Source organism: Triturus cristatus, chromosome 5_2 (assembly GCF_964204655.1).
Source record: "Triturus cristatus chromosome 5_2, aTriCri1.1, whole genome shotgun sequence".
NCBI classification, from domain to species: Eukaryota; Metazoa; Chordata; class Amphibia; order Caudata; family Salamandridae; genus Triturus; species Triturus cristatus.
The window spans coordinates 782917480-782933251 of record NC_140588.1 but is presented as its reverse complement, the minus strand read 5'-3'; positions in this window follow the sequence as shown (position 1 = coordinate 782933251).

Sequence of the window (15772 nt, the reverse complement as noted above, 5' to 3'; positions counted from 1 at the left end):
ACAATTGTGGCATTCTGCACCATGGGCCTTTCCCAACACACCCTTTCAACCAGAAATGCTGCCTTATCATCCACAACCTCAATTTTTTACAAACCAGTCTTTTTTAGGATCTGTCAGCGGACGTTCCAGAGAAAGGAGAAGAGGACAGCAGACACAGGTGCACTGGAGCCCCCCCCTTCACTGCGGAACACACGCAGCAAGAAGGAAGGCCCACAACAAGCAGGGACCAGCACCAACACAACAACTTAGGGGTATATTCACAAGAACGTGTGATAACTACCGCAAGGGTAGCGTAACGCAACTTTCAATAACGCAGCCTATCGCGGGAAAATAACCCTGTGACAACGTGGAATTCACAACAAGGCGGTAGCATGCGATAGTCTGCCGAAACTGCGGACAATGTCTGTCATAAAACCACTTTAAGAGAGATAAAAACACAAACCACAACACCAAAAAACCTGCGATGGGCCAAAGCGCGATGAGGAAATCAGCGATAAGCAGCGCCAGGCCTGCAACACACACCTGGCAGGTGGGAAAAATCTCTATAAAAGCAGAAAAAACACCCACATACAAACAAACTGACATACACCCAAGCACCATGGAGGCAGCCGGAGCAGGCGCAGAGGATGAATGCAACCCCACAAGCACCCCGGGCGACCAGCCTGGGACCTCGGGGACAGGGAAGGGCAAGGACAAGAAGACGAGGAAGATGAAGTTCAGTCCGCAGGCGAACAGGATCATAGTCACGGAGGTGATAGAACACCATCAACAACTCTTCGTCAGCTCCAACGTGTCACTGGGCACCAAAACTGCAATATGGCGGGACATCGTCGTCAAGGTGAATGCCTTTGGAGAGCACAAGAGGACAATGGACGAGGTCAAGAGGCGATGGAATGACATCAAGCGGAAGACCAAGGAGAAACTCTCCACCAACCAGGACTGGAGGTGAGGGCCCAGCGCCCCAGCTCGAGCTGGATGACATGGAGGAGCTGGTGTCGACAGTCATCAGTGAGAAGACTGTGGCCGGAGTCGGGTGAATGACCACCAGGAACTGGGGGGACGGGTGGAGATGGGCACAATGGCACACATGCACAATCAAGCAGAGCACAGTGCACACCCACAATGACTCTGGGTCATCGCCCAGATCTACAGACTGTCCCAATGTACAATGCCATGCTGTCTGAATGTCAACCTGTGCCATGCACCAACACACTTGTGGACACATTGTAATACAGCATCTCCCCTTCACATCGCAGGGGCACCGTCAATACCTCCTGCAGAGCAGTCCAGCCACTCTTCACAGATGACAAGGAGGACAACGCCAGCATCGACGCCCAAACCATCCAAGACATCATTGATCTCATCCGCCACTCACCTCCAGGCTCAGGGCAGCCCAGCTACATCAATGAGACCCCACCCACCACCCAAGCCACCCAGCAGGAGGCACCCACAGCCTCGGCACCCTCCCAAGACCTCCAGGAACAACACATGGCCTTCCAACACCGTGTACTGGAGTGCCAGATGGAGACGGCTGAGCAGGTGCGGGTGGGCATCGGCATCATGGCTGCCAAACTGGACGCCATCCTTGGGTGTCTATGTCCACCCCATGGTCTCCAACGAGCCCTGACTGACATCGCTGGAGTCATGAAGCAGAGAGAAGAACACCTGTCCTCTCAGATTGGCTCCAGCGATGCCAGCCGTGAGCTTGCACACATACTGAGGCTCATGGAGGACATGGTGTGGATGGAGGCGGAAAGGATGGCAGCCACCGCTGCACATCATCGAAATGTAGCTGGGATCTATCATGCCCAACAGACCTCCACCATGGCATTGCCGCCACAAGGGGTGGTGCTGATTAATGCTGCTGTGCCCACACCATCCACATCCCCGCCCCCTGGTGTGTCAGTGCCTCCCAGTGCGGCAGCCGGATCCACTCAGGACCCTGATGTGTCAGTGGCACACAGTGAGGCAGCCGGATCCACTCAGGCCCCTGATGTGTCAGTGGCACACAGTGCGGCAGCAAGTTCTGCAACACCCACAGGTGGGGCAGGGCACACACCTGGGGACAAGGACGTGGATGGGATTGTGGTCAGAAGGACCAGGCACTAGCATTCATCACTGCCACCTGGCCTGCGTCTGCTTGGTCCCGCACATGGTCTCATGACCTTCCACTGACCCACGATACACTCCGATGCACTCACCTTGGACAGCGACATGGACTGCCACTTCCGGATTGATGCCCACGGTGACCAGGCTGCGGACTGTACCCTTCCCTTCAGCAGGACTTGTCATCCCCGGATAGACTCTGGCTGGCCCTCCACGGGCCCATATTGTGTAGTTTGCTGGCCATTGCCCTGAACCGCTCCAGCTGCATAACTGCACTGGATGTGCAATAAACATCCATTGACGCACTGCTGTGTCATGTCTATCATCAGTCATGTATGCATGTGTGGATGAATATAGGGACAGTGATTTCCCTTGCCTCAATGATGCGCATCCTGTGGGATGCCAGTCAGAGGGTGCTACATTGCATTTTGTGTACCGGGTCCCGTTGATACTACAACTGGGACACACGCATCACTCACTTCCTTGTCCGGACATGGACTGAACCACTCCCAGAGCCGACGTGTCATTGTGGCAAGCCCTGCGCTGGTCCAGTGTACGGCAGGCTAGACCACTACGCTTACGCTCCGAGGGGGGGCCCTCATTGCTACCTGTCGCTGGTGGTGTGCATGTCACTGGTCTAGTTGTCAGCATGTCACAGCCACTCCCTGAGGAAAAGTTTGCACGTACACCACACCCATCCGGCACAGGCGTCACAGGCCATGTGACTAGGGGTGGGCGGAATTTGCGAAAATGACTTTCGCAAATTATTGCGAAAATGTTAAAAATATCCGCAAACACGCAGAAATATCGCAAAGATGCGGAAGTTTTTTTCCCGCCCTTTCGCGGTATTTCCTGCGTGGTCGCGGCTCGCCAACTTACCCATGCGGTTGCTCGCGGGCGCGGCCATCTTGTTTTCACTCTTCTCGCCGTGCATGATCGCGAGAAGAAAGACGTGATCGCGCATACAATGACATTACTGCGGGCGCGAACTGTCGCGAGACAGCGCAAATGGCTACCAACAATCCAACATCTTGTGGAGAATGCGACCGGATCAGGAAAACTTGTCGGCGAACGCGGGGATTCAGGTAAGGCGCACGCGCGAGAATGTATTATTTTACAGCGCGAGCAAGAAACAAATTATCGCTAAGCTGCGGAATGCGGAAATTTTGACATTTTCGCGCTCTCCGCAGAACGCGAAAATGTCAAATTATCGCAATTTCCGCGAGCGGAACGGAAATTTAGCCCAGGCCTACATGTGACTACCCCAACATAAGGGGCCGACAACGTCACATTCTCCTCTGCCCGTGGTTACTGGATGACGGATGCCACGGTTCCCAATCATAATGGGCACAAGAGTTTTATTGCGCACAGGGTTAGTGGGATCCCAGGCATGCGTACGGTACAGTCCGACCACCACGTTGTGGCGCTGACTGAGATTGCACAGGGTTAGTAGCAACGCAGGTCTGCATACGGCATGGGCTGACCACCACTTGGCGCTGACTGGGGTTGCACAGGGTTAATCGCACCCGGCGCATTGCAGCAGGCACAGGCACCCCGCCACGGGACGGAAACTTTGGGTGCACTGAGTCAGTGGCACCTTAAGCTACTGAGCGGGTGGGCACCCTGCAATGATGCCCCGTCCTGGCGGTCTAGGCAACTCAGGTTTTGTGTGCCCTGCTTGACCGCAGTGTAGGCCAGAGCCAGCGGGCAGCGCGGGCCTACCACCACGTGGCCTCGCTTCCGGGTCACAGACTTAGTGGCACCCATTGGGCTGATTGGGTGTGCAAAAGACACCCAATTGATGTACGTAAGGCAGAACAAAGCAAAACTGAGCGGGTGTGCAGCCTAAGATGTCGCCGGGTGCACTGGTATGTCCTCAGCCATGGAGTATTCAAGACCCAGCAACACACGTGAGACCTGCTGGCCTGCGGAGCATGGCTGCATGGTGTGGAGGGTGCCATGTCCACGTGCCCTGGGCTTGTGGCTTGCAGCTGCACGTGTTGAGACATCCAGTCTACATGCCGGTGGCGGAAGGTGAGCAGTAAGGCCAGGGTGTGCATGGGCGGGCAATGATCAGTGGGCGGTGGGTGCCTTTGTGATGCCTCTGCCTGGGTGTGCATGGACAGGCAGGCGCTGTTGTCTTGTGCGAGTGTGTGTACTGTGCCAGGCATGTATCTGGACTCTGTTTCAGATGACGGCTCTGACTCAGATGTGTGACCTAATGGACTGCACTACATGCCGGCAAGTGGTTGGAAACACATCGGTGGCATCAGCTGAGCTGTGTGGCCTGGGTACGCAGGGGTGGCTCTCTCTCTTCTTCTCTCCCTCTCTCTCCCCCTCTCGACTTCTCTCTCTCTCTCCATCTCTTCTTCTCTCTCGCCCCTATCTTCTTCTCTCTCTCTCGCCCCCTCTTCTTCTCTCTCCCCCTCTCTTCTTCTCTCTCTCTCTCTCTCTCACCCTCTCTTCTTTCCTCTCTCTCACCCCTCTCTTCTTCTCTCTTTCTCCCCCTCTCTTCTTCTCTCTCTCCCCCTCTCTTCTTCTCTCTCTGTCTCTCACCCCCTCCCTTCTTCTCTCTCTCGCTCTCCCCCTCTCTTCTTCTCTCTCTCTCGCCCCCTCTGCTTCTCTCGCTCTCCCCCTCTCTTCTTCTCTCTCTCTCCCCCTCTCTTCTTCTCTCTCACTCTCTCCCCTCTCTTCTTCTCTCTCTTTCTCTCCCCCCTCTTCGTCTCTCTCTCTCTCCCCCTCTCTCTTCTTCTCTCTCTCTCTCCCCCTCTCTTCTTCTCTCTCTCTCTCCCCCTCTCTTCTTCTCTCTCTCTCTCTCCCCCTCTCTTCTTCTCTCTCTCTCACCCCTCTTCTTCTCTCTCTCTCCCCCTCTCTTCTTCTCTCTCTCTCCCCCTCTCTTCTTCTCTCTCTCTCTCCCCCTCTCTTCTTCTCTCTCTCTCTCCCCCTCTCTTCTTCTCTCTCTTTCTCTCCCCCTCTTCTTCTCCCTCTCTCTCTCCCCTCTCTCTTCTTCTCTCTCTCTCTCCCCCTCTCTTCTTCTCTCTCTCTCTTTCCCCCTCTCCTCTTTTCTCTCTCTCTCTCCCTCTCTCTCTCCCCCTCTCTTCTTCTTTCTCTCTCTCCCCTCTCTTCTTCTCTTTCTCCCCCCTCACTTCTTCTCTCTCCCTCTCCCCCTCTCTTCCTCTCTCTCTCTCTCCCTTCTTCTCTCTCTCTCTCCCTCTCCCCCTCTTCTTATCTCGCTCTCCCCCTCTCTTCTTCTCTCTCTCTCTCTCTCTCTCTCTCTCTCCCCCTCTATTCTTCTCTCTCTTACTCTCTCCCCCTCTCTTCTCTTCTCTCTCTCTCTCTCTCTCTCCCTCTCTTCTTCTCTCTCTGCCCCTCTCTTCTTGTTTCTCTCTCTCCCCCTCTCTTCTTCTCTCTCTCTCCCCCCTCTCTTCTTCTCTCTCTCTCCCCCTCTCTTCTTCTTTCTCTCTCCCTCCCTTCTTCTCTCTCTCTCTCTCCCCCTCTTCTTCTCTCTCTGTCCCCCTTTCTTCTTCTCTCTGTCTCTCTCCCCTCTCTCCTTCTCTCGCTCTCTCTCTCTCTCCTTCACTCTCTCTCTGTCCTTTGATGTGGCAGGACACACCTTCTCATCATGTTTTTTGTCTTGCAGTCTGTGACCTACGGAATGTCTCGCGGGGAGCCGCCATGTGTCTTCATTTCATTTTGGTGTTCATTTTAATAAAGAAAATGAATGTGTGATGCTCATTTCTGTGTCGATACATGCATTTCAACTGTTGTGATTGTGCAACATCATGCAGAATAATGTGTACATGTTTTTGTGTAGCTGATGTGGCATGTCTTTGTTGGGGGGGTGCCAGGGAGAGGTGGTCCGGGGGGTGGTGTCGGTGGGTGTTGTGGCCCTCTTGGGTGTTCGGGCCGCACGATGTGTGGCTCCATGGCATCTGTTGCACTTCCGATGTGGCCCTGGTCTGGTCTCTCATTTGTGGTGCTGGCTGCCGTCCGACTGAACACCAGGTCAGAGCAGGTGTAGATTTCCTGGTGCTAATGCACTTTATCACCGGTTTTGTGTTCTTATCGCCGATGTGTCTGGTCGTTGCGAATGTTGAGGTGTGGTGTTGTTGCGGGTTTTGGCACGGGAACGCCTACTCTGCATCTCATTAGCGATAGTTGCAGGGATCCTCTGTGGCGATGATTTTTGTGGCTGCTATCGCAGGTGAACTGGTGCTGTGGGCTGTTAGCACCAGTTTGTGAATGGGGAGGTACATTTATCACAATTTGGCTGCGATAAAGTGCTGTTAATTCGGCGATAGCTCCTTGTGAATATGGCCCTTAGTTGTTAATCTGAGTGACCGCACACTCACTGTGGATGAACAAGCAGTATTGGACACGGGACTAGGATTCGTCCCTACATACAGTGGTGACCCTTTTCAGATTCAGTGTGAGCTGGCCCAGTTTTTTAGGAAATCCGGGTCGATTTCTTATTTAAAGATAAAGAAAAAGATAACCTCATCACTGACACCGAACCTACGAACAGTGGTCTGAAAACACGATCCACTTTTAATCCTCCATCACATCTTATACCAGACCAGGTACTAACCTTCGAAAAGGCAGTGACCAAAGATGTCTCTACATTATGCGTCACTAAGAACCGCTATTTCCACAATCTGCCATCTAACGAGAGAAAGGCTCTGTAAACTCTAGCTAACGATGCCTCCATAACATTCAAGCCAGCTGACAAAGGAGGTGCCATAGTCATCATGGGCACCTCCGCATATCGAACTGAGTGTTTGGGACAGCTGACCGATAGATGATTCTATCACCCACTCAAGATAGATCCAACACCAAGGATAACTAAAGAAATTTCTGACCTTTTGGAAGAAGCCAAAACTGAAGGGTGGATCACCCCCCAAAAGGCAAGCTTTCTTACTACTACACATACGGCCATGCTGTATTTTTATGTATTACCAAAAATACATAAATCTCAAAGACCGCCTCCAGGTCGGCCGGTTATTTCAGGCATAGGTTCCTTATTGGAACGTTTGTCAACTTTTGTGGATCACTTTTTATGACCCATGGTGAAGAAGATGTCAACCTATCTCCAAGACACCAAAGACATCTTGAGGATACTACCGGATACAGAGTTCGACGTCGGGACTGACTTTTTAGTCTCTTTCGACGTTGAGTCTCTGTACACATGTATTCCCCAGGATGACACTCTGGATGCAATACGGTTGCTTCTGGACCAGAGAGTTCTGGACACAATAATACCTGTACACTTCATAATGGAGTGTGCGGGGATAGCTATGAAAGAGAACTTTTTCAAATTCGAGGAAACCATTTATCTTCAGATGTCAGGAACATCCCTGAGCATCATTTTTGCGCCCAGCCTAGCTAACCTCTACGTCCATCCCTTTGATCAAGAGCATGTACTCACCAACAATCCTTTCAATTAACAGATTGTTGTGTGGAAAATATACATTGATGATATCTTTGTCCTTTGGAGAGGAGATGCCACTGCCATTCTTGAATTTCATACTTGGCTGAACTCCTGAAACAACTTTCTCAAATTCACAGTCGAATACTGTAAAGAGAGCTTGCCTTTTCCCAACCTTCGCATCTTTCCATCAGCCACAGGATGGAGAGTGAACTATACAAGAAACCTATGACTAGGAATTCATTACTGGCATTTAATAGCTACCATCCCAAGTGGCTTTGCGACAATTTGCCATATGGGCAATTCCTTCGCATCCGAAGGAATTGCTCCGTGAAGGAGAAATATAATGTCACGGCAACTACATGATAGGTGTGATCCAAAAAACCTTATTCGGTGCTCTTACAAGCGGGCTTCCAATAACAATCGAGAGGCCCTGCTGGAACCATTAGCACTGAAACCACCCATGACGAGACTTACGTGTGTCAACACCTTCAGCACATTGTCCAATGGAATACAGAAGAGTGTGCGAAAACATTGGTGTATCCTCAATGTAGGAAATTAAGAAATACCCTTGCCATTGTTTTCATTCAAAAGAAGCTCAAATCTGCGTGATAACTTAGTCCTCACCAGACCTAAAGTGAAGTCACCTAATAAACATGAGACGTTATGAAACATGCCAGCGGTCCAAGGACATTATCCCTGCGGCTCGTGTGCGGCCTGTCCACAAACCGAAAACACAACTACAATAGACATAGGCACCGAGAGACCATGGATACAGAAGACGCAAACAAACTGTAACAGCGACAGGGTCATTTATTTAATAACATGTCCCTGCCAGCTCCGCTATGTTGGAATGACCACCCGCTAGGTGAAACTACGGATACACGAACACAAGAGAACCATCCGGTGCAATAAACAAGCTACCAGACTCACCAACCACTTTCTAACCATGAAACACAAAGCAGAAGAATTAAAATGGGCGGTTTTTGAACAACCTTTTGTCCCCCCACATGTCACAGACAATACAAAATGTTTGTTCTTGAAAGAACAGAGATGGGATTTCAAATTGAAGAGTGACACCCAGGGCCTTAATGGTAACATTACGTGGACCCTGTTATAGCCCCACGTGACTGTCTCCTGCTGTAGATCTTTTTCTGGTTGCCTCATGAAAATCAATGAGCCTCTCGCAATTTGCAACCCCATTGGGAATGACAGGCCTGCCCAGGTATGGTGGCCTGCTGGGCTCAGCAGACCACCACGTCTGGGACTGCTTTTAAATAAAGCAGTTTTTTTTTAATACAGCCCGTTTTCTTTAAAGGAAAACAGGATGCATTTAAAAAAGAATATTTGAAACCTTTTGTCCCTGGAACCACTGCCTGCCCTTAAAAAATATTTCCCCCTGCATTTACAAAGGGGAAGGGGTCCCTTGGGGCCCCTTCCCTTTTGCAAAAGCATTACCACCGTCTTGAAGAGGGTGGTAATTTGCAAAGTGTTTTGCACCCGCGATTGCGGACGCAAAACAGTCTTAAAAAGGGTTGCACTTGCTATTAGGAAGGGAACGCCCCTTCCTAATAGCGAGTCACAAAACCCTATTTTGCAAGTCGCAAAAAAATGAAACTCGCAAAATAAGGTTTGTACATTCCCTATGCTGTTTTTGCATGCACAAACGGGTTCGCAACATCAGGTCGTAGATTAGGCCCATAGTGGACTATGTGCTTGGCCTTCATTCCAGGATGGCTTAATAGATTGAGAAAGCAAGCCAAAACATTTTCTATGTCCTGTGCCGGCCTAGTGTTGTTTACTCTATGTTAGCTCTCTACTTTGAGCACGTTACTATACAAACGTATTTTGCTTTGTGCCACACTGTTCTTTCACAAAGAACCTGCTGCTGTTTTCACATTCTGTTATTTCCTGGGATTTAGTGTGCACACTGTGGACAAGGTCAAATAACAATGCCCCTTGTTATTCTGTTCTGGTTAGCACCTAGACAAAACACACAAATGCAGCTGTTGTTTGGTAGGTATGTATGAATAGGTAACATCACACTTGGAGAGGGATCTTTCTAAGGAAGAGAATGTGACAGCACCTGAAATGTAGACATTTCATCTGAGTATGCTAAGGTACAGGATCTGCTGCCAAAACCCAGAGATCTTCTGATATAGAAGCATGTTTTCTTCTGGAGAAGGGGAGGGAGGTTAGGTTACTCTGTTTTATACAATGACAACTCCTTTCATGATTTATGGACTACTTACTATGCTGACTGTATTCGTGGTAGGCATTTTCTTACTTATTGTGGCACATATACTGCATAATAGAGCACAATAGTTCAAATAAACATTCTAAACTTTTCTTGTGTCTCTGTCAGAACTTACTGTGGACTAGTATGAGTGTAAGTGAGACAGGGTATGTCCCACAACTAATCACTGGTGCCTCTGTGCGTGAGTAGGAGGGCAAGTGAGACACAATAGCTAGTCAGACTGAGGCTCATGGGTACTCAGGTGGTGGGATGACTCAGTCCTTGCCTACTAAGGTTCTTTGATCCCAAGCATAGTTATGTGACTCTGCAGAATCCCTGCAGCAAACCTTCAGGCCAGCCAAGAGCTTCAAAAGCAGTGACATGGCCAAAAGGCTTCCACAGTATAATTGAATCCAGGGCAGAAGGTATGGGTATTGGAGCCTGTGGCCCTTAGTCTCCTCTAAGATAAGTGGAGGGGGGCCTACCATGTCCTTCAAAGAAAAGGGGAGGTCACCTATCATGTGGACCTTGGTAGTTGCAAACATCTCAAAAGGCTTATACATGTCAACCGCCTGATGCCCTATTATGACAGGGCATGATGTGGCCATGCACATGGTTACAGATGAGGGGCAGGAAACTGAGAGTGAACCTCTCCCTAATCTCATCTCCAGACACCCCAAAGATGGGTCTCTTGAAGGAGTGGTCTTATCAGACACCCTCATTGACCAACAGCATGCTGACTGCATGCAAGTCCTACATCAGTATACTGAGCTTTTCTCTCGGACCCCTGGTCATACTAGCTGGTGTACCCATGATGTAGACACTGCTGACAGCCTACCTGTCAAAACAAAATTTACAGGCAGTCAGGCATGTCAGGGAGAGCATCCAAGCTGAAGTAAGCATGATGCTGGGATTGGGTGTCATCATCCCCTCAGTGAGACCCTGGGCCAGCCCAATTGTCTTAGTCAACAGATCTTCCTGCCTGGGTACCATGCCAGGCAGCACTCCCTGAAGATATAGGTACGTCACCCCTCTAGCAGGCCTTACAGTCCTAAGGCAGGGTGCACTATACCACAGACGAGGGCATATCTGCATGAGTAGATATTCCCCAAAATACTTAAGTACATTCTTAAATATTGTAAGTGCCATGGAAGCCATAGAGAGTACATGGGCTGGAAACTCGGCAACCCGAGTTCCCCAGTACCATGATGGCTTCACTGGAACCAGGAGTGTTTGGTACCAATCAACTCCTTTTAATAAATCCACACTCATGCCAGTGTGAGATTTATTAAACAATGTACTCAGAGGGCACTTCAGAGGGGCCCCCTAAAAACCTTTCGAACCTGGTGTGGTCACTGACTGGCTTTAGGCATCCTGCCACACACAAACATGTTTCTGGACCCCTGGGTCAAGAGCCTCCGCTCTCTGGGACCAGAAACAATGCAAATCCTGGACAGAGGTGTCACACCTCCTCCCCCAGGATGGGCACAGTGCTCAAAGTGGAAGTTTCAAAGGCCTGTTGCCTTTGTAATGAGATCCCCAGCCTCTGCTGCTAGCAGCAGATGACAGCCACTTGTATACACCATCACTTTGGGCAGGAAAACTGGCAGGAAAACTTAGAAAGACTAGGAGATGTGCCCACCATTGCCAACTCCACCCCTCAGGTGGAGTAGGCTAAGCTAAGCACACTTTTCAGTCCTCTCCATCTTTAAGATGAGGGGACTCTTCCAATCATGGCTAGGACTATGCCCCCTCTCACAGGAGGGTGGCATAATAGAGAGTGTAGACACCCAGGTGACGTGGCCATTGGCCCTGCCTGTCACTCCCTTAAAACACTCCCTAAATCTAGTATTTAGGGGGCTCCCTCAGACCCTGAAACAAGTTCCTGCTTACCTAGGAAGAAGGACGAAGAATACTCTGTACAGTGAAGCCTGATGATGATGATGACTGATTTGTCCCCAGCCCTACCAGCCTGTCTTCAGCTTTCAAGAAACCTGCAGAAAAGACGGCACTTGTCCGGCAGCCAGCGACTTCCTGCACCTGAAGAAGACTGCCTGATCCTTTGCAAAAGACCAGAACAACCATGGACAGCGGACCTGTTGCCAAGAAACCTCTGCAAAGGACTCTGGAGCCGTCCGGAACTGTGAGCCCTGACCATTTTGCACCATACGCCTATGACCCATGTCCAGGTGGCCCCCGATCCAGAACAGGTTCCCCAGCAATCCTGATCTCAAGTCCAGCATTGGCTAATCCATCCTGGACTCCACGATGACTCCTACAGCCTGTATCAAGTGGCTGCCCATGACAGCGACCGGCTTTGGGAAGAAGAATCTGACGTCTAAAGGCATCCCTGCATCAGAAGACTCTGGGCCTCAGTGAGCTGAATAAACAGTGCCCCTATGAACCCCTATATCTCTACTTACCTCTGCTGTTGTTGGTTTCCCTCCTGCAACCTCCAGTGCCACGCTTGGAGCCTGTTTGCCTTAAGCAAGCTCGCCCCTGAAAAGCATTGGGGGCCCAACACTGAATTTGCACCCGGCCACCCCTCTGCCGCTGGTGGGGTATGTTTGGTGCTGCTTTGTGGCCCCCGTCCTTGCTCTAACCTCCAAAGCTTGGCCCCTGCAACCAATTAACCTACCTGAAGGCAGTATGGCTTTGAGCACCCCCAGTCTCCACTAAAACGCAATGGGCTGAACTTAAATTTTGACCTCTGCACCCGGCTGGCCCTGTGCCGCTGGTGTGGTACTCACCTGATCCTTGCCCTTTGCTGACCTTTGGTCCAGAAGACTCAAACTGTAAGTTGCGTACATATCTGTACAATTACATTATTGTTTTACTCAATGGGATAACATTGAACTGTTCAGAAATTGCACTGTGTCTACTTTTGAAACTGAAAGGAATTTTTAGTTAAAAACATACTTACTTTATTGCGAAGATCTTGGTCTTAAAATAAAACACAAACAGAGCTTGCTTTTATAAAATTGGTGTGGATCTACTGTTTAGGTTGTGTGTAAGTTATTGGTCATGTTTGTGCAATAAATGTCTTACACTTTTCTTTGCTAGGCCAAAGGCTGCTCGACCACTCTACCACTAATAGAGCATCTTGGGTTTGCAGTGAGCCCTGTACACTTTTGGGGGAATCTCTGGACTCTGGACGAGGTATAACTAACAAGTGGCATACCATATACAGAGACAGCTTCCTACAGTAGGGAAGCCATAATAGCCCCAGAAAAGAGGCACAGGCTGTGGTAGCTCACCATGAAGGAGACCTTTGTCAAGCGATATTGATTCAACCCGGAAGAGTGCAGGTTGGGATTCAGCAGCGGTCATAAATTGTCTCACCAGTCCTTGAGGGATTTGGTGGGGTACTTCTGCAAGGAATTGGATGGTTGGGTGAAGGGTAGGCAGGTAGGCAGGTAGGACTTTTCAGGGGCTAAACAATTTGATTGCTAGAGAGCACATGTTCAGCCATTGTTTTCCTGAGCTACGCCAACACCTGTTGGACTCCATGCACTGCCATAGGGACAGAGGGCTGGGGATACAAGACTCTTGCATGAGAAACATCAAGTGTGTCTCCATTGAGGGGTTAGTGGTACTCCCCTGGAAGTCCTGGCTTGCCAGGCACATGTTCAGCCTAAGAGTACAGAACCTAGGTTGAAGGACAGGTTCAGGATACACCCCTGAACTGGTGAGAGGTGGAGTGGAAAAAAGGGTGCAAGGCACCTGGGGCTACTGCTCCCCTGGATGGCCTGGGGCCTTGCTCAACATTTTGTCCTACTCCTCCCCTTTTTGCTGACTTCATTTTTGCTGGCTTTAGGACGGCTAACCAGTGCTAAAGTGCATGTGATCTCGGCTTAAAACAAAGTAACACTGGCTTATCCACAATTTGCATATGTTATTTACTTATAAGTCCCTTGGAAAGTGCACTGCATGTACTCAGGGCCTGTAAATGAAATGCTATTAGTGGGCCTACAGCACTAATTATGCCACCCACTTCAGTAGCCCTTCAAACACGTCTCAGGCCTCCCATTGCAGTGCCTGTGTATGCAGTTCTAAACTGCAATGTCGGTCTGGAAAGCTAACCCTCTCGCCAGGCCCAAACCTTCCTTTTGAATCAATATAAGTCACAAGATAGGCCCTGGACAGTCCAAGAGTGGGGTGCAGTGTGTGTAAAAAGGAGGACATGTACTTTTAAATTTTACATGTCCTAGAAATGAAAAACTCTTAAATTTCTTTTTCACTACTGCAAGGCCTATCACTTCCATAGGTCAACATTGAGATTAGCTTATTACGTCTTATAAGTGTGATTTCCTATTTTGGTAGAGGTAGGACACACAAGTTCACAATTTAAATACCAACTCACGGTGAAGTTAGATTTTAAATTGTAATTCTTTTTAGAAAGTTGGCATTTTCTAACTTTAGCCATTTTATGCCTTCTGCCTGTCTTTGAATACACACCTGGGGTGGGTGAAAGCTAAGCTTTGTGTATTCCCCCTGGACAACCACACACAATTGTAGAGTAGGTGTAAATTTTAGCCAGCTTGATGGTGGGATGGAGCTGAGCACTGCTTCACTTACACCTGAATAGGCTGTGTCCTGTCTCCACACAAAGGGCTGCATACCCCCCTGTAGTGACTCTGGAGCCAGGGCAGGAATGGCAGGGACTTGTGCACTTCAACGGCATCTCTTTGAAGTCTCCCCCACTTCAAAGGCCCAAATGGTTATAAGTACTGAACTTCTGACAACATCAACTCAGAACACTTCTGGAACGGAGGACATTCTAACATGCTTTTAAAGGGATTGCCACTCTGCTGGACTGCTTTGTTGTGCTGGGTTGCTGCCTGCTGCCCTCTTGCCTGAGAGTGAGACGGACTAGACCTGCATCTCTACTTCCCAGGAACAAATGATCTCCAAGGGCTTGTTGACTTGCCTCCTGTTCTAAAGACTAAGGGATATCAAAGACTTTTGGCCAACCTACAAACTCCACCCGAACCTTGCTTGTGGCAAGTCTTGCTCTGCCAAGTGGTGTTAACCCAGTCCTGGGACCTTGGAAGTGCTGCATCTGCCAGAATCCATGATCAAACACCTTTGCGCCAATCAGAACTGACGCATCACTGCAGGAACCAGATCAATGCATCACACTTGGAACCACCGCATCGCCTCCAGAACTGCTGCTTTGGAATCTGCACATATCCGCCACTGCATGGTGAAGATCGATGCATCGCATCTATAGTGTGGAAAAACTCATTCGGAGCCTCTGCATCTCAGGACTGGCGCATCACTTACAGAACTGACACATCACCGTCATTGCGTGGAGAAATCTGGCGCATCAACAAAATTGCTTTGGGATCACCGACTCATTGCTCGGCTGCGCCTCGCATCTCATTGTTTGCAACCAGGATCAAGGTACTTTCGCTCAGCGGGCCCTCCGTGGGTCATGTATCCAGCCCACGCTCCATCACGATCAGCCTGAACTCTTGACTTTGTCGCAGTCCATTGTGACCAATTGACTCTTTATGCGCATACTGATTCTATGCGCTATTTTTTATATTTAATCATTAAAAATCCCTGACATTTTGGTTGCGTTCTATTTATAAAATTGTTTACTTATTTTTCTAAACTGGTGTGGAGTCTTTTTGTGGTGTTTTCACTGTGTTATTTTATGATATGTTGCACAAATTCTTTAGACACTGCCTCTTAAGTTAAGCCTGACTGCTCTTTGTCAAGCTACCAAGGGGGAGAGCAATGGATAATTTAAGGTGTGTTGTAACTTACCCTGACTAGGATTGTGGTTCCTGCTTGGACAGGGTTCAAACCTCCACCAACCAGAAACCCAACTGCTAACAAAGTGCATGCACAGAAAGGCTGGGGCAACAAAAAAATGCATCACCAAACAGGAAACCTTTCATCAAAGAGTGCCAAAACGACATTGGGGAGTACTTTCTGTTTTGGATTGATTTGTATGTAGCAACTTGCTCCATCTGTTACTTCTGGACTATATTTTC